Source organism: Dryobates pubescens, chromosome 31, assembly GCF_014839835.1.
Source record: "Dryobates pubescens isolate bDryPub1 chromosome 31, bDryPub1.pri, whole genome shotgun sequence".
Taxonomy (NCBI): Eukaryota; Metazoa; Chordata; class Aves; order Piciformes; family Picidae; genus Dryobates; species Dryobates pubescens.
The window spans coordinates 7,451,212-7,478,999 of NC_071642.1; the positions used below are offsets into that span (position 1 = coordinate 7,451,212).

The 27,788-nt window shown below is 52.4% G+C and overlaps 1 protein-coding gene across 2 annotated transcripts in view; it reads left to right on the forward strand.

Moving 5' to 3' along the window:
* The first annotated feature begins 621 nt into the window (after positions 1–621).
* SLC23A2 (solute carrier family 23 member 2) overlaps positions 622–27,788 on the forward strand; it is a 74,516-nt gene continuing 47,349 nt past the window's right edge. Inside the window, exons 1-2 of one of the 2 annotated variants that reach the window (XM_054175161.1) lie at positions 667–733; positions 22,305–22,410. The gene's annotated coding sequence lies outside the window, so the exon portion shown is untranslated. Of the gene's footprint in view, positions 734–22,304; positions 22,411–27,788 lie in introns of both variants that reach the window. The other variant, XM_054175162.1, reaches the window with a different exon arrangement.

Here is a 27,788-nt window from a genome sequence, read left to right on the forward strand (position 1 = left end):
GGTGTTGAAGGCCAGGCTGGATGAGGTCTGGAGCCACCTGGGCTGGTGGGAGGTGTCCCTGGCCATGGCAAGGGGTTGGAACTGGATCATCTTTAAGATCCCTTCCAATCCAAACTACTCTATGAACCTATGAGTCTGTGAATGCTTTGGTTTGGAGGGGACCTTGAAAGCCCATCTGGTCCAACCCCCATCATCTTTTGGGAGAGCTCAACTTAGAGAGCTATGGAGCTTTCCTCTTTATCTTGCTTTATCATTCTCCTATTAAAAAAGCTGGATTGTGCCCTAAAAGACCACCAACCAAAAACCAACCACACAAATCAAGCAACCCCCCAAAAAACCCAAACCAAAAACGCAAATCCAACTCCCTGGAAGAGCCAGGGCTGAGCGCTGCCTGCGCCGGCACCAGCCGAGCACCATTCTCCCGGGGGCTGGGGAGATGAACCCCCTCAGGCGAACGGCGCCGGGGGGAGCCCAGCCCCTCTCCGATGGGACTAAGCCTCGCCGCAGGGCTGCAGCCCGCCTCGGCCCCCGCCCGCCGCCGCGGGGCCGCCATAGCAGCCCAGCCCTCAGGCGGACGGGCGGGCGCCATCTTGGCGGGGGCGGAGCGGGGCCCGGCCCGCCCCGTGCTCTGCCTGCCGGGGCGGCCCCGGCCCCGCCGCACTCGCCGCTGCCGACCGAGCGGAGCGGAGCCGCAGCCCCCAGCGCCATTGCCGCCCTCAGCCCGCTATGGCAGGTGAGCCTCTCCTCTCCTCTCCCTCCTCCCGCGGGCGAGGCGCGGCTGCTCGCCCGCCCTCTGGAAGAAGCCTCGCCGGTGCCTCCCCCGCGGCGCCGTGCCCCTCAGCCCGCCGCGGTCGCCGCTCTCGCCTGCCGCCCGCTGTCACCTCCATCCCGGCCCCACGCTGCCGCCCGAGAGCCACCCTCCATCCCCGGGCGCCGGGGGCTCGCCCCTTTCTCCTGCCGGGGCGGTGTGTCGGGGCTCGCGGGCAGCCTCCACCATGTTTCCCGGCCGCGGCTCACCTTGGCCGCGCGGCTCCCGCCCCTCCCGCGCCCTCCGCACCTCTCCTCCTCTCCCTTTCATTTCGTATTCCTCTTTTCCACCCTCCCATGCCCTCCGTGCCGCCGTCGGCAGGCTGGGCATCGCCTCCAGCCGCTGATGGCCCGAGGGGAAGGGGCACTTCGCGGGGGCACGGCCTGGGCGGCCGCGGGGATAGGGGATGCCGGAGGTGGGCACCTGCGGCGGGCATCACCTGCGCTGCGAGGCAGAGACGCCCCTGGGTGGGGAGGGATCCTGTTTCCTCTGTTCCACTGAGATCATCTGGGTTCTCTAAGGATTTTTTATTTATTTTATTATTAGTTTCTTTTTTTTTTTTTTAACCTTCATCTGAAACAAAATGGGTGGCAGAGTCGTAAGCTCGCAGATGGGGATGGGGAAAATGCAGGTTAATTCTTCCCCTGGCCCCGAAGGGGTGGCCTCTCTTTTCTTGTCTGATCCCCTCCTCGTGATAACGCTTTGAGGTTTGGGGTTTTGGTGGTTGTTTTTTTTTCCTTCCTTTTAAAATTTATTTGTTTCCCTCTTTCTTTCTTTTTTAATACCTTTATTTCTAGTGCAGCTCGAGGCCGTAAATATTGCTGTTTCCTGCTTTTGCCGTCGGTATCGCGGTGGGAGGGAGGGTTGGTTCTTTTGTTTTAAGGTATATTTTGGGTAGGGAGAAGTGATGGAGAGGTAGCACAGAAAGATGCCTGAACAAAGCTTGGTGAAAACCTTCCATTAGGCTTCCTTACTTCAGAGGATAACGACCTACATCCTGCATTTTTGTTAATGGCTTTTGCCTTTTTTTTTTTTTCTCCTCCGTTGCTTTTTTTTTCCCCCATCAAAGATGGGAATGCAGGCGGAGGCTTGGACAGTTTCATCCCTGACCTTGCGTTTTGGAACCGTCCCTGGTATTTTGTAGGCTGGGGAGACAAAAATCCTCGCAGTTTGCGGTCCCATGCAGCATGGCCCTTAACCCTGCCAGGTAAATGCGGGCAGGGGCTGACCCCAAAAGGGAGCTGCAGGCAGAGGCAGGAGAAGATTGTGGCAGGAAAGGGAAATCCCCAGGTGTGTTTAAGACAAGGTAAAGAGCTTGCCTGTTAGTTTCTTCCATCTTACCATTTGCCCCATGTAGCTGTTTCTCCTAGTGTGACTTCACTTGCAGGCAAAGGCTGGGCTCTTGAACCTGACCAGCTGAAATAAAAGCACCAAATGTTCTGTTTTCACGGGGAGCTTCATATCTCCCTGTATCCTCACTGCAGCACAGCGTTGCTATGCTGGATGAAGCCTGAAATTAACCAGTTTAAGCTTAAGTGGGGGGGGAAAAAAAAGCCCAAACTGCTTTTGGGTAGTGGTTTTACTGGGAGCTGGAGTTGGATGCTGTAAAACGTGGTGGAGAAGCAGCACAAATGCGGCACACTGCCGGAGCTGGACTTGATCTGCACACCTTGATCTGCCGAGTGGTTTCACTGCAGATAAGGGATTATTGCAACAAGTAGCTCAGGTTAGTAAACTAGAAAAGAATCCTTGAGATATGTAGAGCAATTGGATTAGTAGCTGATGAGCTCTTGCAACCTTCCTTCTGGCTTTGAGTCATGATCCAGATAGCTTCAAATTAGAGCAGCATTAGCATGGAGAGGCACTGGGAGAAATTCAGCCTTGGTCTAGCAATGAGGTTAAACCAGCCTGGAGATTTTTATCGGGGATTTAAACGAGCTTTTGGCTTTGGTAAAGATGCAAATAGGAGCTGAAAACTTGTCAGAGCCCCGGGGATAAGGGAAAGGAGTTAAGACTGCGATTCTCAAGAGTGGATTGTGCTCCTGCTGCTCCTTAACAGGCCACATTCATCTGGTTGAAAATCCACCTCAATCTGCCTCTTGTCTTCAAGCCCTGCTCTTAGCCAGGCTGAGGTTTGGGGACTGCTTTCTTCAGGCACCTGCCTCTTGTGTTGAGTAGATATAAGGAGCTGGATGGGAATAAGGTTCTCTGTGTCTGAGCCTCTTGCTCGTTGTGCATCTTCGGTACTGAATCGGATCTGAAGGGAAGGCAGCTTGTCAACCAGCAGGAAGATTTGGGCTGCAGGCTGGTTGAGTGTCTCCTCTGCTGACAGCACCAGTTTGAGCAGCCTCCATCCATCATGGGCTGCACTCAACCAGCCTTGCGGTGACCCCTGGCTGGTGCTGGTACCTCTCCGTGGATGCTTGGCTGCTCAGTCAGTGAGGTTGGAAAGCTTTTTGGGATTAGCCCACAAAAGCTTTGATTTTTCTATTGGAGCCAGATCCGTTTGGAGAATTTGTAGCTGCTCCTCACACTCCTGGAGCTACTGGGCAGAGTTGGGTGTCCATCCCTGAAGCTGCCTTAAGTGTTGTATGTGTGGGGTTGTTCTTAAGGGCTGCTAATATGAGAGGTTTTGTGTTCTGTAGTCGAAGCTAACAGGGAGTTTAATTCCAGTGGAGAAAGAAGACTTGGATCTTTGGTATTACTACGTTGGAGACAATTGTCTCAGGGGCAGCTAAAGATAATGGCAGTGTTGGAGGATTTATTGTTTGGGTTTTTTTACCCAGCAGAAAACAGGATTTCCCCCACGTTTGTTTAGAATCATAGAATGGCTGAGGTTGGAAGGGACCTTCGAGATACCTACTCCAACCTCTCCTCCACGGGCAGGGAGAGAGACTATAGAACGCGCTGCATTTATGTGCACTTAGCATTTCAAAGGGCTTTACATTAAAAGCACGTTGAGTTTTTCTTTCTTTGATTCTGTTCCTGTGCTGCTTTATTATTTTTGGTCTTCCTGCTCTAGCCAGATCTGTCAACTTCCTCAATAAATGCACTTCTTTTTGCCCTGTGAAGCGGCTTTGTTGTGCTCTTTAGGTTGATTGGAGAGGATTGAAAACTAAATGAGTGAAACCTCCCCCATCTTCAGTATAGATTCCTCCAGAAGTGGCTGTTAAGCTGCTCTAATGACCCAACCTGAACTGTGGCAATTAACCTCTTGTGATCCTTGTGTGTGCAGGGGGAAGTTAGCTGGCAGGGCCCTGAGCCGTTCCACTTCACAGCAGGTTACAAACCAGTGGCCCATGCAAGGTGATGTTTGAAAGATCTCCTTTTCCTGTAGCTCTTCCTGGCACTGTACTTCATTGAGCCACATATGGAAGCTCAAGCCTGAAAAGATTCTGTGGGGCCATTTCTTCTGCATTTGCTTGTCAAGCTCTCCTCTGCATTTGTCCTTACAAGGGAAGATGCAGATGGCTGCACAGAATGGTTCTTCTTCCATGGAAGGTGATGGTTCATGGAGGGGTTTAAAAGTCCAGAAGATGTGGTGCTGAGGGATGTGGCTTACTGGTGACCTAGCAGTGCTGGGTTAATGGTTGGACTTGATCTGAGAATCACAGAATGGGAGAGGTTGGAAGGGTTCTCTGGAGGCCATCAAGGCCAACCTCCCTGCCAAAGCAGGATCACCCAGGGCAGGTCACACAGGAACACATCCAGGTGGGTTTTGAATATCTCCAGAGGAGGAGACTCCACAACCTCTCTGGGCAGCTTGCTCCAGACCTCCAGCACCTTCCCACCAAAGAAGTTTCTCATCTTTAGACAGAACCTCCTGGGTTCCAGTTTGTATCCATCTCCAAGGTCTTTTCCAACCTAAGCAATTCCTTGTATTGCTGGAAAAAAAATTTGCTTGTATCAAATGTTCTTATTTGTTAAGTACAGGGGTCATGAAACCATCTGCCAGAAGTTGCAGTGTGGTTTATTCTACTTAAAAGCTGCAGGAAGAAAACTTTGACATCAGGATGAGTAAAGAGAGATGCATCAGGATGTAGTATAAGGCAGGGTTGAAACAATAGGATGAGGAGATGAGGTTCAATAAAGCAAAGTGCAAGGTCCTGCATCCAGGTCAGACCAATCCTCAGTATCAATCTCTGCTGGGGGGTGGTGAGATTGAGAGCAGCCCTGCAGAGAGAAGGACTTAGGGGTGCTGGTGGGGGAGAAGCTGGACAGGAGCCAGCAATGGGCACTGGCAGCACAGAAGGCTAAGGGCAGCTTGGGCTGCATCCAAAGCAGCATGGCCAGAGCTGGAGAGAGAGGATCCTGCCCCTCTGCTCTGTTCTGGGGAGACCTCACTTGCAGGGCTGTGTCCAGATAGGGGGCTGCCAACACAAGAACATGGATCTGTTGGAGAGGGTGTAGAGGAGGCCACTAAGATGATCAGAGGGCTGGAGAACCTCTGCTGTGGGGACAGGCTGGGAGAGTTGTGGCTGCTCAGCCTGGAGAAGAGAAGGCTCTAGGGAGACCTTAGAGCTGCATTTTAATAGTTGCAGGGGTCTTAGAGGCAGGCTGGGGAGGGACTGTTCAGAAGGGCCTGTGGGGACAGGATGAAAGGCAAGGGTTTGGAACTGGAGCAGGGCAGTTAGGTTGGATATTGGAAGAAGTGAGGGTGTTGAGACACTGGAACAGGTTCCTCAGGGATGTGATTGAGTCCCCATCCCTGGAGGCATCCAAGATCAGCCTTGTTGTGTCCCTGGGCAGCCTGATCTAGCTGGAGGTGTCCCTGCTGAGTGCAGGGACAAGATGCCCTTGGAGGATCCCTTCCAGCCTGCTGCACTCTGAAATGGAAAGCTTTTTGCCACATTCTCTAGCTGTTCCCAGGGGTGAAGAGCAGGAAGACAATGTGGGAACTTCATGGTCCTGCCTGTGGTACTCCTGTTAGCACTGGGGAGCACATTTTCTGTAAGGCTAAATATTTGTAGCTGTTCTGAGCTGCCTTCTGCCAGTGTTTATTTGAAGGCAGGAAAGGAAGCTGCGGTTGTTTGGCTGATGGTGTTTCAGGTTCTGGGAAGGACAGGTCTGCTATTTGAGTGCTCCTCTATTAGAGATGCAGCTAAATGTGGAGCTCTTGCCATGGTAATTTGGCCACAAAAGGAGCAGAACTACCTCCTCAGGAAAGGGAATTGGTGTGGTGAAACTCCTCTGGCACTTGGTGGGGAAAGGAAGGAGGCGGCCCAGCTGCTCTGCTAGTTAAGAAGTCTCCAGCTCTGCTTTTATTCCTTGCACTCAGCTTTAGTCTTGGCCATTTCTGTTGCCAAACAGAGCAAGAAAAATGTGCCTGGCATGGAAAATGCTGTTTGCCTACTAAGGTGGTCAGTGGGTTGTGGAGTCTCCTTCTGTGGAGACGTTCAAAACCCACCTGGATGTGTTCCTGTGTGACCTGCCCTGGGTGGTCCTGCTTTGGCAGAGGGGTTGGACTGGATGATCTCTAAAGGTCTCATCCAATCCCTACCATTCTGTGGTCTCCCAGGATTTTCTAATCCAACACACTCCCAGAGTTTTGGGGAACCTCAAGGGAGGGAATTCTGCCCCTCTTCTCCCCACGCTCTACTCCAGCTCTGGAGCCCACAACATAAAAGAGACATTGAACTGCTGGAGCAGGTCCAGAGGAGCTCATGAAGATGATCAGAGGGCTGGAGGCCAGGCTGAGAGAGTTGGGGCTGTTCAGTCTCTAGGGAGACTTTAGAGCAACCTTCCAGTACATGAAGGGGACTGCAGGAGAGCTGGGGAGGAACTTTGTACAAAGGCTTGGAGTGCCAGAAGGAGGGTTTATGGCTTCAGAATGCAAGAAGCTGGATTGAGATTGGACATTGAGAAGGAATTCTTCCTCTGGAGGTTGATGAGGCACTGGAACAGGTTGCCCAGAGAAGCTGTGGGGCTCCAAGCCTGGAAGCGTTCAGGACAAGGTTGGATGAGGTTTTAAGCAACTGGGGCTGGTGGGATGTGTCCCTGCCCATGGCAGGGGGGTTGGAACTGGATGTGCTTTAAGGTCCCTTCCAACCCAAACCATCCTGTGGCTCTGTGATGTTTTGGTGCTGAATGTCATCATCCAGTAAACAGTGAATCACTGTTTGCCTCAGGTCTGCAGAGACCTGGGACTCATTTTTTTTGGCTGTTCTCTGGCTCCAGACTAGAGTTGGGCTGATTGAGGTTTGCATACCAGGTGGCTTTTAGGAAGGATGAATTGACCTCCAAGGTCCCAGCCAGGCTTTGGCAAGGGACTCCCAGAGCACCCATTTTGGTTGTCCCCATCCCATGAGGTGGGGCTGTGTTGAAATCCTCTTTGTTCTTGTCTGACAGCTCCTACTTTTTTACTTGCAGGGGAAGGGCTGGGCTTGAGGTAATTATAAAAGCAGTCTTTAATGGGTTTATAATTAGAAATTCAGTGATCTAAATCTCCTTGGGTCTCAGCTCTCTGGCCAGAGGATGAAAGTGCTGGGTATGGAGGTGTGTGTGTGTGGGGGGGTGACACAGTTGCCATCCAAGTGTCTGCTCTTGCTGGGCTTTATTCTTCTTAAAGAAAAACCTGCTTCAGGAGAGGATAAACTTGGTCCTGTTCTGGTGAAAAGGAGTTTCCAGATTTTCTTCCTCTTCTCCTCACATGCAGGCTATTTTATTCTTCCCCCCCCCAACCCCCTCCCTTAATAAGCATCTCATGAAATATGAAGACAGGCTGAGTAAGTTGGGGTTCAGTCTGGAGAAGGCTCCAAGGAGACCTTCTTGTGGCCTTCCAGTGTCTGAAGTGAGCTACAAGAAAGCTGGGGAGGGACTTTTTAGGGTGTCAGGGAGTGATTGGAGGAGGAGGAATGGATCCAAGCTGGAGGAGGGGAGATTTATATTAGACCTTAGGAAGAAGTTCTTCCCCATGAGGGTGGTGAGAGACTGGAACAGGTTGCCCAAAGAGAATCCCCAGCCCTGGAAGGTTTTAAGGCCAGGCTGGATGAGGCTCTGGGCAACCTAATTTAGTGGAAAATGTCCCTGCCTATGGCAGGGGGGTTGGAACTGGCTGATCCTTGAGGTCCCTTCAAACCCTAACTGCTCTAAAATCACTGTGTGGAGGTCCAAGCGGCTCACGTGCACCTTCGCGTGATGGTCAAGCTGGGTTGGAGCTGGTGGGCTGAGGAGATGGATTCACCTCCTCTGAATGAGGGATGTTTTATGTTTGACTTGGTCAGCAAAGTGCCTGAGGACACAGCTCTGGCTGCTGGTTGTCATTTTAGGAGCACGTTTGTCCAGATGTAGTGGTGGTGGTGCTGGAGGAGCTGGAAGTAGAAGCAGGGTTGTGGTGAGCATTGTTGAACTGTGGGGGCTCTGTGTGATGTGAAAGCAAGAACTGAACTGCTCTGTGTGTGTTTGGATTTCACCTGCATTTGCCTTTTATCTCCTTTCTGATGAAAGGAGCTGTTGCCATCCAGCAGCTGTTTCCTTTGCACTTCCTTGAGATTAAAAATGCTGGAGGTGCAGACTGAGATGAGAAGAAATGGAGAAGAAGACATTGGCTCAGTGTTTATGGATTCATGGAATGGTTCAGGTTGGAAGGGACCTTAAAGCTCATCCACTTCCAACCCCCTGCCATGGGCAGGGACCCTTCCTACCAGCACAGGTTGCTCAAGACCTCATCCAGCCTGGCCTTGAACATCTCCAGGCAGGAGGCAGCCACAGCCTCCCTGGGCAACCTGTGCCAGTGTCTCCCCACCCTCACTCTCCAGATTTTCTTCCTCATCTCCAGTCTCTTCCATCTTTAATCCATTCCTTCTTGTCCTATCACTCCAAGCCACTGTCAGAAGTCCCTCCTCAGCTCTCCTGGAGCCCCTTCAGGTGCTGGAAGGCTGCTCTAAGGTCTCCCTGGAGCCTTTCCTTCTCCAGGTTGAAGAGCCCCAACTCTCTCAGCCTGGTTTTTGATTTGGACTGTTTTGAAGTGTAGTGACTCACCAAACAGCCTTGCACTGGCTCCATGTCCCCCAAAGCTGTTGTCTGAATTTACTTTTTCAATCAAATTCCTGCTGAGCTTCTGTCACTGCTGCCACTGGAAAATGGGAGAGAGGAAAGGGAGTGAAAGGTCAGCTTTGGAGGGGGGGTTTGGTGGTGGTAGGCAGTTACATTCCTGGGCATTAACCTTGTGTGTGGATGCTTTGGGCTCTAAATGGAGCAACCCATTTTAATTGGACTTCCTTCTATTTTGCATGGCCATGAAATGGCAGCCTGGGGCAGCAGGGCCTGGTTTTAGTGGGCTGCTGGCTGTTAGGACCCTTGTGAGGTTGTAAAAGTTAAGAGAATAAAGTGCACTTGGGAAGCTTTAATGGGAAGGTGTCTTAAACACTTGATCTGCTGCGTGTGCTCTGAGCTGAGTTTATAGCAGGAGGTGCTTAATGTGCTGGGAGGGAATTTATCCCAGACTTCAGTGATCAGAGGGCTGGAGGACCTCCCCTCTGGGGACAGGCTGGGAGAGTTGGGGCTTTTCAGCTGGAGAAGAGAAGGCTCCAGGGAGAGCTCAGAGCAGCCTTCCAGTACTTGAAAGGGGCTCCAGGAGAGCTGGGGAGGGATGTTGGACAAGGGCTGGGGATGCCAGGACAGAGGGATAATGGCTTTGTGCTGGCAGAGAGGGGACTGAGACTGGAGGTGAGGAAGAAAATCTTTAGAGAGAGGGTGAGGAGATACTGGAGCAGGTTGCCCAGGGAGGCTGTGGCTGCCTCCTCCCTGCAGGTGTTCAAGGCCAGGCTGGATGAGGCCTTGAGCAACCTGGGCTGGTGGGAGGTGTCCCTGCCCATGGCTAGGGGTTGGAACTGGCTGATCTTGGAGGTCCCTTCCAACCCAACCCGGTGCTCTGGATGCTGTTGGTGACTGTCAGCAATGGGAATGCCCTGCTGGGAATCTTTGCCTGCTGCAGCCTGCCCTGTCACATCTTCCCTGAGCACTCTCTCTCCTCCAGCACAGGAGGAGACCTCTGAAGGGTTCTTTCTTTTTTTTCTTTTCCTGCCCTTGTTCCTTTTCCCCCTTTCCTGTAGTGTGTCATCTTGAAGCACACAGCTCAGTGCTGCTGCTTTGTTGTGCTTTTCAAGGCAGAAGTGTCTCTATCTTCTTAGCTGTGTTCAAGGTCATCCAGAGCAGCTGATTAAAGCAGGCATGTGACTCCATGGCACCACTTTCAATTTTATTTAGAAGCTTGGAGTGGAAAGAAAGTGCTCACTGTAGTGTCAGAAACCTCTGCTTTTGTGTGTTGAATGAAAGGAGAGTGTCCCACAGCTCCTGATGGTTAGTGCTGGGATGAGGGTTGGATTTCAGTGGAGCCTTTGAATCCCCATGGCAGGAAAAAGATGTCAGAAATTCTCCCACTTTTGCCCTTTGCATGGAGCATCCCAGCGTGGTGGGGATGGGAAAGGACCAAACCTTCCTGCTCCAGCAGGGCCAGCCACAGCAGGTCACCCAGGATCACCCAGGCCAGGAAGATTTGGAATCATAGAATCATGGAATGGGTTGGGGTGGAAGGGATCTCAAAGCTCATCCAGTGCCAACCCCCTGCCGTGGGCAGGGACACCTCCCACCAGCCCAGCTTGCTCAAGGCCTCATCCAGCCTGGCCTTGAACACCTCCAGGGAGGGGACATCCACAGCTTCCCTGGGCAGCCTGTGCCAGTGCCTACCCACCCTCAGTGTGAAGAATTTCTTCCTCATCTCCAGTCTCAGTCTCCCCTCTCCCAGCTCTAAGCCTTTGTCCCTCATCCTGGCACTCCCAGCCCTTGTCCAAAGTCCCTCCCCAGCTCTCCTGGAGCCCCTTCAGGTACTGGAAGGCTGCTCTAAACTTTTCCAGCCCTCTGATCATCTTGGTGGCCTCCTCTGGAGCCTCTCCAGCAGCTCCAAGTCCTCCTTGTGCTGGGGGCCCCAGAACTGGAGGCAGTGCTGCAGGGGAGTCTCAGCAGAGCAGATGGGGAGAATCCCCTCCCTGTGCTGCTGCTCTCCCTGCTCTGGATGCAGCCCTAATGATTCTTCCCCTTCTTGGAGAGGCATCAAACACATTTGATGCTTTTTGTGAGGATGCCTAATGAGGCACAACTGACTCAGGCAAAGCTGTCAGGTCAGGTTGTGTTCAGTGCCTTGGTATCAATGAGCCTGAGCCCAAAGTATTATCATAGAATCCCAGAATGCCAGGAAGGGACCCCAGAGGTCAGCTGCTCCAACCTCTCTAGGTGCTGGTGGAGTTGAAAGGAGCTGACCCAGCAGCCTGCCAAGCTGAGTCTGAAAACTGACAAGTGGAGGGGACTGCACTGCCTCCCTTGGGAGGTGATTCCGATGTCCAGCTGTCCTCAGGGACAAACATTTCCTTCTGGACTCCAGTGGGAATGTCTCCAGCAGTAACCTCACCACTTCTTGTCTTTTCCATGGGACTCTTTGTTGAAAGGAAGTCTCCATCCTCCTGGTAGCCACCCTTGGTGTCCTGATCCGCGGCAATAAGGTCTTCCCTGAGCCTTCTCTTCTCCAGCTCTCAGCCTCTCCTCACATGGCAGAGCTTCAGGCCTCTGATGATTATCTGAGCCCCACTCCTTGGCTGTTTGGCTCCAGTAAAGATTTTATGATGGGTGTCAGCCCCATTTTTCATCTCTCCTCTGTGTGCTGTTCCTTGTTCTCTGAACCCCCTGCTCCTTGGCACAGAGCAGTGTGAGGAGGCCCTGAAGAGCCCAGCCCCATGCCTGGTTTTGTCCTGGGGGCTGTTGTGACAGAGAAGGGTTTGTTGAATGGCAGGTAATGGATGTATTATGTAGCCTGCACAGCGTGTGGGCACCTTCAAAAGGAGGCTTGGTCTGCCTTGGTCTTTTCTCCTCTTAATTATTCAAATGGGAAATGTAGTTTGAGGGCAAAATGATAGCAGCACAAACAGCAGCAGAGAAGAATTCCTCCCTTGTAAGCCATGCCAATTAAGGAGGAACAATCGTGGTGATGGTTTTTCCTTTAAAGCAGTGCTGCACAGACACCTGCCAAAGGATCACAGGATGGGAGGGAGGGGTTGGAAGGGACCTCTGGAGAGCCAACCCCCCCTGCCAGAGCAGGGTCACCCAGGAACACACCTGGATGGGTTTGGAAGCTCTCCAGAGCAGGAGACTCCACAACCTCTCTGGGCAGCCTGCTCCAGGCCCCCAGCACCCTCACAATGACAAAGCTTTCCCTTCTCTTCCCCTGGTACCTCCTCTGCTCCAGCTTGCCCCCAGTGCCCCTTGGACATCCCTGAGCAGAGCCTGGCTCCAGCCCTGCACATCTTTATCCCCAGCAATGAGGGCAGCCCTCAGGCTCCTCTGCTCCAAGCCCCAGCTCCCTCAGCCTGGCCTCACAGGGAGATGTTCCACTGCCTGCAGCAGCTCTGTGGCTCTGGGATGGACTCTTCAAGAAGTTCCCTGAGGTCCTTCTTGACCTGAGGGGCCCAGAACTGGACACAATATTCCAGATGTGGCTTCAGCAGGGTAGAGTAGAGGGGGAGGAGAACCTCTCTGACCTACAGAGCCTCAAAGAAGAAGGAATCAGTGAGGTACAATATTGAAACCACAGCACATTGACTGAAGTAGAGTTGTTTTACTGGCTAAAATCACAAAAAAGGTTCATAGATCATAGAATGGTTTAGGTTGGAAGGGACCTTAAAGCTCATCCAGTTCCAACCCCCTGCCATGGGCAGGGACACCTCCCACCAGCCCAGGCTGCTCAAGGCCTCATTCACCCTGGCCTTGAACTCCAGGGAGGAGGCAGCCACAGCCTCCCTGGGCAACCTGTTCCAGTGTCTCCCCACCCTCACTCTCAAGAATTTCTTCCTCCTCTCCAGTCTCTGTCTCCCCTCTATCATCTCAAAGACATTGTCCCTTGGTCTGTCACCTCAAGCCTTTGTCAGTAGTCCCTCCCCAGCTTTCCTGGAGCCCCTTCAGGTACTGGAAGGCTGCTGTAGGGTCTCCCTGGAGCCTATCCCTTTTGAAGAGGCCCCACATCTCCCTTAGCTTTCTTTTGGCCAGGGATGCACCTGAAGGATTTCTTGTTAGGTGCCTTCAGCAGTGCTGCTTGCAGGGCTGTTTGCTGCAGCCCATGGTGAAGGCATTCCTGCCCATTTAATGTGTTCCTAATTGACTTGCTCATGTGTGAAGAATCTTCAGAGCTGTTCAGCTAAGTGACATCTTGAAGCTCTGCCTGGTGACACCTGATGTGATGTATGGGTTAGGTGTCTGCTGGCTTGCAAGAGGTCCCAGTCCTCTCCTGCCTCTACTAATGGTCCCTGTGGGGTCAGAGGCATGGAGCAGTGATGTCATGTTTGATGCTGGAACCATGAGCAAGGTCACAGAAGTGTTTCAGCTGGACAAGGCCTCTGAGATCATTAAATCCAACATCAACCCAGCACCGCCATGGCCACCAAGCCATGGCCACAGGGTTCTTGAACACCTCCAGGGATGGTGATTCCACCTCCTCCCAGGGCAGCCTGTTCCAATGCCTGACCACTCTTGCAGCAAAGACATTTTTCCTCTTCTCCAACCTAACCCTCCCCTGGCACAATTCCAGGCCATGTCCTCTCCTTCCATCACCTGACACTGGGGAGAAGAGCCCAACCCCCACCTGCTTCCAACCTCCCTTCTGGGAGCTATAGAGAGCCAGAAGGCCTCCCCTCAGCCTTCCCTTTTCCAGACTAAACCACCCCAGCTTCCTCACCTGCTCCTCCCCAGCCCTGTTCTCCAGACCTTTCACCAGCTTCCTTCCCCTTCTCTGGACCTGCTCCAGCCCCTTCTCGGAGCGAGGAACCCACGACTGAGCCCAGGATTCGAGAGGTGTCCTCACCAGTGCGCACTTCAGGGGGGGACAATCACTTCCCTGCTGCTCCAGGCTCCTGGTGGCCTCCTTGGCCCACCTGAGCACACTGCTGGCCAAACACACATCACTGAGGAAGCAGATGGTGGCTGCTGGCTGTGGCAGCACTTTCACCCAAGCCTTCCTAAACACCCAAGTGTGGGAGGTGAAGCTGCCAGGCTGGTTAAACACAAGCCTGCCTCTATAAACACTTCCAGGCTAGTTGTGAAATTAATAAATTAGTAATTGGTTGGCTTGAGGCATGGGAATCCAGAGCAGGGTTGCCTGCAGTTGTTTGGTGTGTGGGCAGAGAGGGAGCAGTGCTGCTTTAGCTTAAAAATCATTACTGGCAATAATGACTTAATTTTCCCCCCGAGCCTGCAGGGAAACCACGCAGTGCTTGGTGACCAAAGCTCATGGGACAAACAGTTGGTCAACAGCTCTCAGTAATAAAGCATCACTTATTGCTTAGAGAATTAATAACAGCAGCTATTGTTGGGCTGTGGTACCAAGAGGCATGGAAATCCTTCTGGGTGGAAAAGACCTTTTCTGACTGAGTCCAACCATTCTCTGCCTCTGCCGAGGCTGGGGCTGAAGCGTGGCCCTCAGCACTACATCTCTGCAGCTTTGAGACACTTCCAGGGCTGGGGTTTCAGCCACCTCCCTGGGCAGCCTGGGCCAGTGTTTGAGAGCACTTTCAATGGAGAAGTTTCTTCTAATGTCCAACTTCAACTTCCCTTGCTGCCACCTGAGGCCATTGGATTCATACATTTATAGGATGGTTTGGGTTGGAAGGGACCTTCAAGATCATCCAGTCCCAACCCCCTGCCATGGGCAGGGACACCTCCCACCAGCCCATCTTGCTCAAGGCCTCATCCAGCCTGGCCTTGGAACACCTCCAGGCAGCAGGCAGCCACAGCCTCTCTGGGCAACTTATTCCAGGGTCTCCCCACCCTCAGTGTAAAGAATTTCTTCCTAATCTCCAGTCTCAGTCTCCCCTCTCCCAGCTCAAAGCCATTCTGTCTTGGACAGAAGTCCCTCCACAGGTCTCCTGGAGCCCCTTCAGGTACTGGAAGGTTGCTCTAGGGTCTCCTTGGAGCCTTCTCTTCTCCAGGCTGAACAGCCCCAACTCTCCCAGCCTGTCCCCACTGGGGAGCCTCTCCAGCCTTCTGATCGTCTTGGTGGCCTCCTCTGGACCCTCTCCAGCAGCTCCAAGTCTTTCCTGTGCTGGATATTAGAAGCTTAGAGATCAGAAGACAGTTCCTGTGCTCTGCCTGTTGTCTGTTCCAGCAGAAAGAATTTGGTTTGCCCTTTTTGGGGGCTGGCTCCCTCTTAGGATTTGGGTGCTTTAAACCTCACTGTGGTGCCACCTTACTGCTGGGAAGGTACTTGAGCAGACAGGTCCAGGTTGTGCTCCCAGCAGTCTGAAGCCAGAAGATAGCTGACCTGCAGAAGTTTGATGGCTGGCCCCAGTGATCTTAGTGATCTTTCCCAACAAAATCAATTCTGTGATTGCAAGTGAGGCTCTGTGGAGCAGAGCAAAGGCTTGCCTGCACACCAGCAATCATTCCATCTCCTCTCCCCCGTGCCTGCAAGCCTGGAAACGTTCCCTCTGCAAGTGCTATAAATTTGCTGATTATTCCCAGGAGAGATTGCTTGAAATAATCTTGAAGGAGTGAAAGGTCAGGGAGCAAGCAGGGCAGAGCTCTCCCAGCTGCATAATTAAAAAGAAAATTAAAAAGTGTGCTAAGTTGGGGATTGACTCCTGGCCATGCTTTGAAGATTAAAAAGGCTTTTTCATTTCCAAGGAAGGAGGCTGGGACTGGTGGGAGGGTGAGGAGGAGGAATGTGCCTGCTGGAGCAGTTGGGCAGTGCTGTGAAGCTGCATTTGCTGCTTGCTGAGATGTGAACCTCTGGCTCTGCTCTGTTGAATGTTGAAAACATTTACAGTTTGCAGCCTGGCTGCTGAGTGCAGGTGGAGCCTGAGGCAGCTGAGCAAATCACAGAATCACAGAATGGTCTGGGCCAGAAGGCTCCTCCAAAGCTCATCCAGTCCAACCCCCTGCAGTCAGCAGGGACATCCCCAACTAGATCAGGCTGCCCAGGGCTTTGTCCAGCCTCACCTTGAATATCTTCAGGGATGAGGCTTCAACCACCTCCCTGGGCAACCTGTTCCAGTGTTTCACCACCCTCATAGTAAAGAACTTGTTCCCAACATCCAATCTCAATCTGCTCTTCTCCAGCTCAAAGCCATTGTCCCTGGTCCTGTCACTGCAGGCCTCTGCAGACAGTCTCTCTCCATCCTTCCTGTAGCCCCCTTCAGGTACTGGCAGGCTGCTATTAGGTCTCCCTGTATCATTCTCTTCTCCAGGCTGAACACCCCCAGCTCCCTCAGCCTGTCCTCAGAGCAGAGCTGCTCCAACCCCCTGATCACTTTTGTGGCCCTCCATCAGGTCCATGTCCTTCCTATACCGAGGGCTCCAGACCTGTAATGGTGTGTTGAGTTCAGCAGTGGATCAGTAGGAGCTTTGACATCAACTGGTTTTGCCTTTAGGAAATGAAAACAACAACTTCAGCTAAAAACCTTCCCTGTTCCTTGCACAGCCTGGAGCAAGAGCACTCTGATGACTTTTTATTTCTTAACAGAAACTCTTTGCAGCCTCAAAAATAGAATCACAGAATTGTTTGGGTTGGAGAAGCCCTCTGAGATCATCTAGTCCATTACCAACCCAACACCATCATGGCCACTAAACCATGGCCCCAAGTGCCATGGCTACAGGTTTCTTTAACATCTCCAGGCATGGGGACTCCACCACCTCCTTGTGCAGCCTGTGTCAATCCCTGAGCACTCTTGCAGCAAGGGAGCTTTTCCTAACATTCAACCTAAACCTCCCCTGCTGTGACTTTAGGCCATCTCCTCTTGTCCCACCACTGGACACTAGGGAGAAAGAGACCTCTCATCTCTGGAAGCTCTCTGCTGTGAAGCCAGGCTGAGAGAGTTGGGGTTGTTTAGCCTGGAGAAGAGAAGGCTGTGGGGAGACCTTAGAGCTGCCTTCCAGGACTTGAAGGTGCTACAGGAGGGCTGGAGAGGAGCTTTGTACAAAGGCCTGGAGTGACAGGACCAGAGGTGATGGAAAGAAGCTGGATTGAGATTGGACCTTAGGAAGAAACTCTTCTCCCTGAGGGTGGTGAGGCACTGGAACAGGTTTCCCAGAGCAGTCATGGAGGCTCCAAGCCTGGAAGTGTTGAAAGCCAGGTTGGGTGAGGCCTTGAGCAAGCTGGGCTGGTGGGAGGTGTTCCTGCCCATGGCAGGGGGTTGGAACTAAATGATCTTCAAGGTCCTTTCCAACCCAACCCATTCTGTGATTCTGTAATATCTGAAGGTTCAAGGGCAGGATTCTGTTGCCAGGTGGCACTGGGTCATGTTGCTGTTGGTTATAATCAGAGCTGTGGTGCTGAGGTCCATGGTTTAGCACCAGGCTTAGCAGAGCTAGAGACTGGTTAGAGCCAATGATCTTGATGTTCTTTTCCAACCAAAGCCACTGTAGGCTGTGCCATCCCCCTGCACTCAGTGCATTTGTGACTTCAGAGAAGAATTCTGTCCTGAGTGCTGCAGAGCTGGGCAGCAGGGCCTCAGGATGAGCAGACCCTGAGGGCTGCCTGGGAACTGTCAGGTTAGCAAAGTCTCTCTGGCAGCAAACATTTGTAACCTGTCTGGGACACTCAGAGGTGTTTGTTTCATCCCCAAACTGAGCACTGCATGGCAGAGAAGGCAACACATTGGATTTTCCCCCTGCTAATCAAAAGGCAGCTCCTCTAGGGGGATGCTCTCCAGCAAGAGGAATGCTCCTGTCGCTTTCCATGCCAGGTATCAAGCAGGTAATAAAAGGGGCCTGGCTGTGAAGGCTGAGCATGGCAGTGCTTCCTGTGCTCTAGGAGAGCAAGAGTCATTTGTCTGCTCTGCTTCCACTGCCATCACTGAAGTGCAGCAGGGCACAGAGCTGCTCATTCCACCTATCCTTCCCAGTAGTCTGTAAAATCACAGTCATCCAGTGCTTTGGTTTGGGATGGACCTCAAAGCTCATCCAGTTCCTACCAAGATCTGTTCCCTAAGACAAGGTTTAGCATTACACAACCTCCTCAGGAACTGAAATGATAGAATCATGGAATGGGTTGGGATGGACCTTAAAGCTTATCCAGTTCCAACTTCCCCTGCCATGGGCAGGAACACCTCCCACCAGCCCAGGCTGCTCAAGGCCTCATCCAGCCTGGCCTTGAACACCTCCAGGGAGGGGACAAAACCTCCCTGGGCAACTTGTTCCAGTGTCTCCCTAGCCTCACTTTCAAGCATTTCTTCCTCATCTCCAGTCTCAATCTTTCCTCCTCAAGCTTCAATCCATTGTTGATTGATGCTTTTTGCTATTCAAAGTCTCACTTCTATCCCTGTTTCCCATCTCACAGCCCTCAGGGGGAAGAATATCTTCCTAATGTTTGATCTCAATGCAGCTTCTTCTAGTTTGAAGCTATCACCCCTCATCCTCTTCCTCTATGCCTTTGTCAACAGTGCCTCTCCAGCTCTCCTCTAGCCCCTTCAAATCCTGGAAGGTTGCTTCTGTGGAGTCTTCTTCACTAGACATCCCCAAAACCCCCACCTGGGTGCATTCCTGTGTCACCTTCCCTAGGTGGTCCTGCATTGTAAAGGGGTTGGACTTGCTCTCTGGAGGTCCCTTCCAGCCCCTAACATTCTATGGTTCTAAGGTCCCTCCAGAGCCTTCTCTTCTCCAGGCTGAGCAGCCCCAACTCTCTCAGCCTGTAAAACACTGCCCTGTCTCCAGCTACAGTCACAGGAGATTCATCTCAGGTGTGTCCCTGAGGAGCTGCCCAGTCACTGGGGGGGTTGTAAGCAACCAACCTGTGCTCAGATTTGCCCAGTCCATAGATCATGGCAGCTGGATTTGGAGTGGAGGCATCCAGATAAATGTGGGTGATAAATCTGAGCTGAATTACTGAGTGTAAATACAAAGTAATCAGAAAGGAATCCTTTGAATGGTGAAATTCTGAGTGCTGAAGCCATTAGTTTGAATTGGAAGGTGAATAGGCCTGGGTTAATTGGGCACTTGAATCATGCTGCTCACCTTCAACCAGCTGATTGATACTTTGAACTCTGATAGTCAGGGCAGGCTGTGAGGGAGTCCTGGCCTTGTGTAAAGCAGCTGTTTAAAGAAATGCATCCTGCAGAGCGGTGTGAGAGAGCAAACAGCTCATGGCTTTGAAATCACACAGGCAAGGAATGGTTTGGGGTGGAAAAGCTCTCTGAGATCATCCACTCCAGCCAGAACCCAGCACCACCATGGCCACTAAACCATGGCCCCCAGTGCCACAGCCACAGGTTTCTTGAACACCTCCAGAGATGGGGACTCCAGCACCTCCCTGGGCAGTCTGGGACAATCCTTGACCACTCTTGAGAAAAAGGAACTTTCCCTCATCTCCAACCTAACCCTCCCCTGGCATGATTTCAGGCCATTTCCTCTCCTGCCATCAGTGATACTAAAGAGAAGAACCCAACCCCTGCCTGGCTCCAGCCCTCTTTCAGGGAGCTCTAGAGAGCATTGAACCTCTCCTCTCCTCATCCTCCCCTTCTCTGGACTAAACAACCCCAGGTCCCTCACGTGCTCCTCACTCCTTCCTGACATTGCTGCCTTGGTCCTGTAGCTCCCTGTGAGCACAGCAGATGCCTTCAATCCAAAGTAATTTCCAGCATGTTCCTCCAAAGGGTGGCAGCTGAGTCAGCTGGCAGGCAGCCTCTGGACCTCTCTACAGCAGCTTGGGTTTGATGGTCTCAGAACTTAAATTGTGGTGATGTTTGGGGTGCCATTAAGAAGAGTGTGGTCAGCAGGTCATGGGAGGTTCTTCTCCCCCTCTACTCTGCCCTGGTTGAGACCATATCTGGAGTATTCTGTTCAGTTCTGGACTCCCCAGTTCAAGAGGGACAGGGAACTGCTGGAGAGAGTCAAGTAGAGGCTATGAGGATGCTGAAGGGACATTTGAATATCAGTGTGATGTGGAAAGGCTGAGAGACCTGGGACTGTTTAGCCTAGAGAAGAGCAACCTGAGAGGGGATCTGATTGATGGTTACAAGTCTCTGAGGGGTGGGGGATAAGAAGAAGGGCCCAGGCTCTTTTCAACGGTGTCCTGTGACAGGACAAGGAGCAACAGACACAAACTGCAACCCAGGAGGTTCCACTTGAAGATGAGAAACTTGTTTGGTGCTGGAGGTCTGGTGCAGGCTGCCCAGAGAGGTTGTGGAGTCTCCTTCTGTGGAGACTTTCAAGACCCATCTGAATGGTTTCCTGTGTGACCTGCCCTGGGTGATTCTGCTTTGGCTGTGGGGTTGGACTGGATGAGCTGCAGAGGTCCCTTCCAACCCCTACCCCTCTGTGCTTCTGTCCTTTGCATTCGGTGCTGTCAGCGTTCTCCATACTGACATCATGAAACATTTGGGGTTCAGAAGAGCAAAGAGCAAAGGAGAGAATCTTGGAACTGGACAAGATGCCAGTGGAGGAGGAAACATCTCAGCATCTCTTTGCAGTGGAGATGAAAGGCTGGAACCTGGGCTGGGTTTGTGCCCACAACAGCAGCATAGGTCATTGCCTCTCTGCCCTGTGTTCTTGGTGGGCGATGACTGAGTGTTGCACGTCACCAGTGGCAGCTCCCAGCCCAACCTGCCCCATGCCCTGCTCGGTTCTTTGATGCAAGAACAAGCAGATGCCCGTGGCTGAGCTGCTGCTGCTCGCAGCTTTCAGCTCCTGACAGCTGGGCAAGCTTGGGGCGATGACAAACCCCTGGGCTTGCGTCACGCTGGCCCTGCTGACGGAGTGAGGGGAGCTAGATGGCGCCAGCAGCCTGCTCCTGCCTCCACTTTGGGTTCAAAAGGTGCCTTTTAGGTAACGTGAGCTCATCCCTCTGCCCTGCAGCCCTGTGCTCTTGGCCAGCTCTTTGCTTGCACGCAGGTGGCAGAGGCTCAGGGTACAGATGTGGGCAGCGCTGGGCCGCTGGGTGCTGCTTTCTGGTGGCCTGGTTTTATGAGCACCTCTGGGGTGGGTCAGAGGAGTGACGGTGTGTCAGCAAGCACACGGTGTACCTGGGCAGGGAATTGCTTCCCCTGTGGGGTGGGGATGAGGTACCAGCTTGATGGCAAGTGGTGACTTGAGGCAGGGCTATGAAGTGGTGTTGAGAGGTGTGAGGGAAGCCTTCAGACTGCCACCGTCCTGCAGAGGCAGAGTAGGGGAAGAAAAGATTAATGCAGAAGGACTGCGTCTTCATAGATTCATGGAATGGTTTGAGGTGGAAGGGATCTTAAAGCTCATCCTGTTCCAACTCCCTGCCATGGGCAGGAATACCTCCCACCGGTTCCCAAAGCCTCATCCGGCCTGGCCTTGGAACACCTCCAGGGAGGGAATATCCACAGCCTCCCTGGGCAACCTGTGCCAGTGTCTTCCCACCCTCACTCTCAAGAATTTCTTCCTAATCCCTAGTCTCAATCTGCCCTCCTCAAGCTTCAATCCATTGCTGATTAATGCTTTTTGTTATTCTAAGTCTCCTTTCTGTTCCCATCTGCAGCCCTGAGCATCACTTTTATGAAGCCTTTCCCATGAGCAAAGTGAATGAGTGCAGCTCAGGTTACATTGGACTGTGTGATGGTCAGAGGGCTGGGGAACCTTCCCTGTAGGGACAGGCTGGGAGCATTGAGGCTCTTCAGCCTGGAGAGGAGAACACCCCAGGGAGACCTTAGAGCAGCCTTCCAGTACCTGAAGGGGCTCCAGGAGGGCTGGGGAAGGACTTTTCACAAGGGCTTGGGGGGACTAGACCAGGGGCAATGGCTTTGAGCTGGGAGAGTGAGACTGGAGATGAGGAAGAAATTGTTGAGAGTGGGGGTGGGGAGACATTGGCACAGGTTGCCCAGGGAGGCTGTGGATGTTCCCTCCCTGGAGGTGGTCAAGGCCAGGTTGGATGAGGCCTTGAGCAAGCTGGGCTGGTGGGAGGTGTCCCTGCCCTGGCAGGGGGCTGGAGCTGGATGAGCTTTAAGGTCTTTTCCATCCCAGCCCCTTCCGTGATTCTATAATTTCAGTGCCTGGGGAGGTTGTGTAATGCTAAACATTGTCTTATGGAACAGAGCTTGGAGATCTGGGACCTCCTGAGAGGCAGCTCCGTTGCTCATAAAAACATTCCCGTGCAAGTTGCACAACCAGGACTTAGGGAAGTACAAAAGTCGGTGGAGAAAATCCTGATGCCGATGACATCTGCTGGAGCCAGGCATGTAAATATTTATGCAACTTGAATTTGGGGGGCGGGGGGAGCGGGCTGGCCGGCTTCTCTCCGCGGAGGAGGTTACGTAAAGCTCTTGAACCTGGCCGTTGCAGCCGTGTGTGCTCACGCCGCCGTTACTCACAGGCTGCCTTGGCTGGCTCGGGGCAGCTCCGGCAGAGCGCCGCAGCGGCGGTTCGCGGCCGTGCGGCGTCCTCCCCCCCGCGGCCGGCGTTGTGTAAGGCGCGGGGCCGGTGATTGGACACCCGGCGGTTATACAATGCCGGCGGCCCCGGCGGCTTATAAAAATCCTCCTTCACCATGTCTGCATCCTTTCAGGCCGCGGCTTGCAACGCCAACTGCTGCTCTGAGCTGAGGCTGGAAGGGGGAGGGAAGGCAAGGCGGTGGAGGAGTTGGCTGAGAGCATCTCTGGAAGCTGGAGCAGGTAAGAGCTGCTTGGAAGTCAGAGGTTAATGAGGAGCACAAAAAGTCAGCTGCTTGACTGCTGGCGTTAGTGAGTGAGAAAACTTAAACCTGCCAAGCTCAGGTTCTTAATAACTTGAGTTTCAGCATCTTAAAGGTCTGATGTCATTAGTAAGAACACTCAAACCTGGCAAGCTCAGGTGTTCAGTAACTAACTTTCAGTATTTTAGAGGTCTGATGACATGGGTAAGAAAACTGAAACCTGGCAAACTCAGGGTTTTAGTAACTAACTTTCAGTATTTTAAAGGTCTGATGTCATTAGTGAGAAAACTCAAACTCGGCAAGCTCAGGGTTTTAGTAACTAAGGTTTTCAGTAAGGTTTTGGTAACTCAGGTTTTCAGTACCTTAAAGGTTTGATGTCATTAGTAAGGAAACTCAAACCTGGCAAGCTCAGGGGTTTAGCAACTAAGGCTTTCAGTAAGGTTTTGGTAACTCAGGTTTTCAGTACCTTAAAGGTTTGATGTCATTAGTAAGAAAACTTAAACCTGGCAAGCTCAGGGTTTTAGTAACTAACTTTCAGTATCTTCAAGGTCTGATGACATTAGTAAGAAGACTCAAACCTGGCAAGCTCAGGTTCTTAATAACTAAGTTCCAATATCTTAAAGGTTTGATGACTTAATTTTGCCTTCAAAACAATGATGTCCCTGTGAAGAGACACTCCAAAGTATTTCCTCTCCTCACCCCTAAACTTTGGCTTCCTTGGAAGTGTTCAACGGGGGAGAAATCTCCATGAGGTTTATGTTGCAAAAAGGAGATATTTTTTTCAACAGTGCTTGGCCCCTCTCACCCCCAAGACCAGCATCTTGGTGAGGTTTGGAAAGCAGCTTAAATTCCAAATCAAGTGGAAATACTTATTTCAAAATGAGCCTCATGGATCAGCTCAGTGTAAACTGTGCCAAGTGTGCCATCAGTTATTGGGTTCCTGATGGGCTTTGTGCTGGGTTCCTGATGGGCTTTGTGCTGGGTTCCTGATGGGCTTTGTGCTGGGTTCCTGATGGGCTTTGTGCTGGGTTCCTGATGGGCTTTGTGTGTTTTTGTACTGGTTTTGTGGGGGTTTGTATTGGGTTTACACTGGGTTTCTACTGGCTTTGTAGGGGGTTGTGCTGGTTTTGGATGATGTTGTGTTGGGTTTCAGCTGGGTTTGTGCTGAGTTTGCATTGGTTTGTAGTGTTTGGTATTGGTTTTGTAGGGTTTGTGCTGGTCCTGTGATGGTTTGCACTGGGTTTGTCTTGGTTTTCTAGGGCTTTGTGCTGGTCTTCTTGAGTTTTGTGCTGGTTTTGTATTGCTAACTGGACTAAATTGTTCCCTTTCAGCAAGGAGTATCAGTTTCAGGAGTAGGTGTAGGAATGCCTGAGCCTGTGGAAAGGAGCTTCATATTCAGAGCTGAAGCAGTTGGCACATTCCCCTGATTTGCTTAATAAATGGAATTTTTCCTAGCTGAGGCTCTTAACTTCACCTTCATTTTAATGTGATTAAGGTCTGGGGGTAGTGGAGGGAAGTAGCTTTTATCAAAGTGCCAAAGAGAAGTACAAAGCAAGCTGGGGAAAGCAGCACTGTGTGCTCAGGTTGCTCCTGGAGTGCTGGGAGGCAGCTTAATGAAGAGTCTGTTAACATCCAGAACAACAGGGAGGGAGCTCAGTGCTTGGGGTGTTCATGGAGACTGCAAGGGCTGGCTGCTGGTAGAAACCAAGATAAGAGCCCTTGTGGCCAAGAGGGCCAATAGGATCCTGGGGTGCATCAAGGAAAGTGTGGCCAGCAGGGCTGGGGAGGTTCTCCTCCCCCTCGACTCTGCCCTGCTGAGATCACGCCTGGGATGTTGTGTCCACTTTGAGGCTCCCCAGTTCAAGACAGACAGGGATCTGCTGGAGAGAGTCCAGGGGAGGCTCAGAGGATGCTGAAGGGACTGGAACAGCTCTGCTGTGAAGAAAGGCTAAGAGCCCTGGGTCTGTTTGGTCTGGAGAAGAGAAGGCTGAGGGGGGGATCTGATCAGTGTTTATCAATAGCTGAGGGGTGGGGATCAGTGGTCCCAGTGACAGGACAAGGAACAATGGTAACAAGCTGGAGCCCAGGAGGTTCCACCTCAACATGAGGAGAAAGTTGTTTGGTGTGAGGGTGCTGGAGGCCTGGAGCAGGCTGCCCAGAGAGGTTGTGGAGTCTCCTTGTGTGGAGACTTCCAAGCCCCATCTGGATGTGTTCCTGTGTGACCTGCCCTGGGTGCCCCTGCTCTGGCAGGGGAGTTGGACTGGATGGTGTCCAGAGATGTCTTCCAACCCCTGCCATCTCTGCTATAAACACTGAGTGTGCTGAGCTGCAAGGAGGGCCAGGAAGTGGTGATGTGTCTGTAAGGACCCAGGATGCTCTGTTCCAGCTTGATTTGCCACGAGCGTCGCTGCTATCTCGAGAGCACTGCAGGTGTCACTTGATAACTGCTGTTTGATCTGGAGCTGTAAAACTCTTATCTCCTGGCTTTTGCTTGCACTTCTCAAGTGTAATCTTGGGGCTTTCTCTGTGTACCTCTTTCTTGGTCTTTCATTCTGACTCTCAACTGAGGCCATTGCATACATGCTCATAGATTTGTGGAATGGGTTGGAAGGGACCTTAAAGATATTCAGTTCCAACCCCCAGCCATGGGCAGGGACAGCTCCCACCAGCCCAGCTTGCTCAAGGCCTCATCCAGCCTGGCCTTGACCACCTCCAAGCAGAGGACATCCACAACCTCCCTGGGCAACCTGTGCCAGTGTTTCCCCACCCTCACTGCAAAGAATGTCTTCCTCATCTCCAGTCTCAGTCTCCCCTCCCCCAGTTCAAAGCCATTATCCCTCATACTGTCACTGCAAGCCCTTACCCAAAGTCCCTCTCCAGCTCTCCTGGAGCCCCTTCAGGAGCTGGAAGGCAGGTCTAAGGTCTCCATGGAACCTTCTCTTGTCTAGACTAAACAGCCTCAGCTCTCCCAGCCTGTCCCCACAGGAAAGGTTCTCCAGCACTGATCATCTCCCTGGCTCCCTCTGGACCCTCTCCAGCAATTCCATGTCCCTCTTTATACCTTATGTCCTTCCTGTTGATGGGATCTGCTGTGTGTGCTATACACCCTGCACAGGAATTGGGCAAAGCTGTTGCCTATGGGAACAACTAAATGAAAGTGGGATGGAGTGAGAGATGAGCTTGACCAAGAATAGGTTTGACACAAGCCCCTTCAGTGTGACCTGTACTGGTGAGGTTTAATGTCTTTGGTGGTGTGGGCATGGGGGTTGAGGCACTCTCACCTGCATGCTTGGCACCACTCCAGTGTGTGTTGTGTGGCTGAGGTGCTGGAGAGGAAGGATGTCATCCAGAGAGACCTGGGCAGGCTGGAAAGGTGAGCTGGTGTTAGCCTGTGAGTTCAACACAGCTAAGTACAAGCTCCTGCACCTGGGTTGAGACCATCCCAAGCACTAATCCAGGCTGGGTGGAGAATGGCTGCAGAGCAGCCCTGAGAAGGACTTGGGGGTGCTGGGGGTGCAAAGCTGGACAGGAGCTGGCACCAAGCGCTGCCAGCCCAGCCCCAGCCTGGCCTGGGCTGATCCCTAGCAGTGTGGGCAGAAAGGGCAGGGAGGGGATTCTGCCCCTCTGTGCTCTGCTGAGACCTTCCCTTCCCTGGGGCAGCTCTGGAGCCCACAGCACAGGCGGGGACCTGTTGGAGAGGGGCCAGAGGAGGCCACATCAGTGCTGGGAGGGCTCTGCTGTGAGGCCAGGCTGTGAGAGTTGGGGTTGTGCAGCCTGGAGAAGGCTCCAGGTAGACCTTAGAGCAGCCTTCCAGTACCTGAAGGGGCTCCAGGAGAGCTGGGGAGGGACTTTGAACAAAGGTCTGGAGTGACAGGATGAGGGGAGATGGCTTCAAGGTGGAAGAAGCTGAATTGAGCTTGGACATTGGGAAGAAATTCGTTGCAGTGAGGGTGGTGAGACATTGGAGCAGGTTGCCCAGGGAAGCTCTGGAGACTCCAAGACTGGCAGTGTTCAAGGCCAGGTTGGATGAGGCCTTGAGCAACCTGGGCTGGTGGGAGGTGTCCCTGCCCATGGCAAGGAGTTGGAACTGGCTGAGCTTTAAGGTCCCTCCACCCCAAACCATTCAGTGTTTCTTTACTCCCTGGCAGTATTCCCAGCTCAGGTATTTTTGTTCAGAGCTGAAGCCCAAAGAAGCTTTTTTTTTCCCCCTTTTAATAACTGCAGTAAGCAAATGTAGTTGTGGAATGCTGTGAGACCCTTTGTTCTCCATCTCATTCAGCTGGCTTTAGGTCCTCTCCTCGACAAGCTCATTCAGCCAGGAGGTTAATGAGCTTTAGCTAATGTGCTTTCCATCAGGGCAGGGCTTGAGCTGGGCAGAACTTCCCAGCCTGTGTCTGTGCAGACATGCCCCAACCTTGGCCACTTGTTAAGGAGCTGTTCTGGATGGCAGTCAAAATACCAACTACTTAAAAATTCATTAGAGCCTCCAAAGCAAGGAGTCTGGCTGTGCTTTGAAGACCTGCTTTGAAGTGAGGGGAGAAGCCAGCTCAGGACTGAACCTTCTTTAAGTGCCCTTCAACTCTTGGGCTTTAAAACCTGCATGTTACAAGTTTGGGCATAGATTGAGACTGGAGATGAAGAAGACATTCTTGACAGTGAGGGTGAGGAGACACTGGAACAGGATGCCCCCTCCCTGGAGGTGTTCAAGGCCAGGTTGGATGAGGCCTTGATGCAGTGGGAGGTGTCCCTGCCCGTGGCAGGGGGTTGGAACTGGATGATCTTTGAGCTGCCTTCCAACCCAAACCATTTGGTGATTCTGTGAGTGTTTAGCAGTTGTTTCTTGCTGCAGTTAAAGGGAAATGATGTCACCAGATCTGAAGGGTGGGTGTCAGGAAGAAGGGGGCAGTCTCATTTCAGTGGTGTCCTGTGATGGGATGAAGGGCAATGGACACAAACTGGAACCCAGGAGGTTCCACCTCAACCTGAGGCAAAACCTCTTGGCTGGGCCAGTTGCCTGGGGACATTCAAGGGCAGACTTGCTGTGTCCCTGGGCAGCCTCCTCTGGTTGGAGGTGTCCCTGCTGACTGCAGGGAGGTTGGACAAGATGCCCTTGGAGGGTGCCTTCCAACCCAATGCCATCTGTGATTATGTGAGGGTGCTGGAGCCCTGGAGCAGGCTGCCCAGAGAGACTGTGGAGTCTCCTTCTGTGGAGAGCTTCCAAACCCTCCTGGATGTGTTGTGTGTGGCCTGCCCTGGGTGACCCTGCTCTGGCAGGGGGCTTGGACTGGATGATCTCCAGAGGTCCCTTCCAACCCCTCCATTCTGTGCCTCTGTCTCCATGGAGCAATGTGGTAGCAA